Source organism: Schistocerca serialis, chromosome 8, assembly GCF_023864345.2.
Source record: "Schistocerca serialis cubense isolate TAMUIC-IGC-003099 chromosome 8, iqSchSeri2.2, whole genome shotgun sequence".
In the NCBI taxonomy this organism is placed as follows: domain Eukaryota; kingdom Metazoa; phylum Arthropoda; class Insecta; order Orthoptera; family Acrididae; genus Schistocerca; species Schistocerca serialis.
In genome coordinates this window covers 326,761,114-326,763,053 of record NC_064645.1, presented here as the reverse complement: position 1 = coordinate 326,763,053, position 1,940 = coordinate 326,761,114, and the positions used below count along the sequence as shown (strand labels likewise).

The window sequence follows — 1,940 nt, the reverse complement described above, 5'->3', positions numbered from 1 at the left end:
TCCCATTTAAGGACTTTCATCCAGCTATCTGGTCCCTTTACCTTCAGAATTATTTTGACTGCCTTTACCAATGGGTTATCATTACTCAGTATCCCAGACATAAATTACGTGTATAATTTGTGATACACAGGTAGTAAGAAGGAAAATTCAAATTATTTACCTAAGCTCCAGCTTGCACTCATTTCGCCTATATCGTTGTATGTCCTGTTGAGGAATTTGTTAGAGTGAATATAAAACTTATTCATACGCACTTTTAGGTAACAGGAAAAACTTTCAGAATGAGATTTTCACTCTGCAGCGGAGTGTGCGCTGATATGAAACTTCCTGGCAGATTAAAACTGTGTGCCCGACCGAGACTCGAACTCGGTCGGGCACACAGTTTTAATCTGCCAGGAAGTTTCAGGAAAAACTTTATTTGCAAGTAGCAACGAGGTATAATTACATTTTTTGCTTAACTCATTATACTAGAATTTTTAAGTTTGATCTGTATTTGAGGGTTTTTATGTTATTATGAGCGTAAGTTGCTGTCTTGTTGATTTCGGCTTTTCTGTAGTGTTTGGCTATTTCACTTACGTCAATTTCCAAAACATAAAAGTAGAGTCATTATTTAGTTAACACGAGTCATCGATACATTTCGAATCTTTGGTAAAGAATCAGGCGAAAAGTTTTCACGTTAAATAAAAGGTGAAACCAAATTAAAAGCTGTCTGAACTAAATTATCATGAAATGTTAAAAAAAACACAGTAGACTAAGATGGTATAATGAAAATGCATCCACGGACGTATATAAATAAAGTGATGGATAGAATTTAAAGCCGGCGCAGATGTCCTTACGAAATGTAAACTGGACCAGTCAGTTATACAGCTTATTTGTGATACGATCAGTCTTTGAACGAGTTACTACTTACGAAGTCATCCAACTGCAACTAATTGAAGTTGTCACCACGCAAAGAATTAAAACATTCGACGAGGATGGGATTCGAACCCACGCGTGCAGAGCACATTGGATTAGCAGTCCAACGCCTTAACCACTCGGCCACCTCGTCTTGCAGAGTTTCTTTGTTTGGTGTACGTAATTTGTACATGTATGCATCGTTACGACAGATTCTTTTGCACAAGTGATCGCCACATGTTTTTTTTTTTTTTTTTTTAATTCTGTGTTACCATCCTATTAGCAATGATACTTTCGAATATGATTTAATTCAGTCAAGCAGACTGTTGATTGGCAATGAGGACGATTGAACTCCTTGTATTCCGCACTTACTAGGGGACCGCGTCTACTTGGCGTCACCGATTTTGTCCAAATTTACGATATATGCAGAGCTAGTCGCAAAATGTAGCTGACGTTAGTGAGAGCTTTAGATGGTCAGGCGTTCAGAAAAAATACTATTCTTGCTGTGAGAGAGAGATAGAGATATTATGTGGAAACTTTATAAATTGTTTATTATTTTCAGTTTTTACTTCACTTGCACTGCAAACAAACTGAAATAATGCTACATGTATATTATTTACTAACAATTTCATAAAAGACAAGAAAAGGAAAGGCAAAGGAAATGGTGGCGGATGTAAACGTGACAAAATTTAGAAATTTCGTGATTACCTCAAGAGACTGTGGGAAACTTCCAACCACCTTATAAAAAAGATTTTAGACTGTGTGAGGTGTACAGCAATCTGGAGCTAGAGGGTATGTAGAGAGAGTGTCACAGGTTGTTCATCGCTCCTTACGGTGCCGCACAGTACTATTATCCTCCATACTTTCGGAAGTTACTATGTACGAGTGACTAAAATGGGAAAGTACTGCTGTATGCAACTTGCTTTAAGAAATCGGTCACGTGGCGTCAATTGCTTGATGTATGGTGCAATATTTGTCTTTAACGGCATATTTACGAAAGCGTTGTTAAGCCCTCGATGGCAGCTAAACATTTGTGACAAACAACATTA

At 37.5% G+C, this 1,940-nt stretch overlaps 1 non-coding gene across 1 annotated transcript; it reads right to left on the bottom strand.

Moving 5' to 3' along the window:
- Positions 1-963: 963 nt before the first annotated feature.
- On the bottom strand, positions 964-1,045 carry Trnas-gcu (transfer RNA serine (anticodon GCU)). The gene has a single exon. It is a non-coding gene; the product is annotated as a tRNA-Ser (tRNA).
- Between the last annotated feature and the right edge of the window lie 895 nt (positions 1,046-1,940).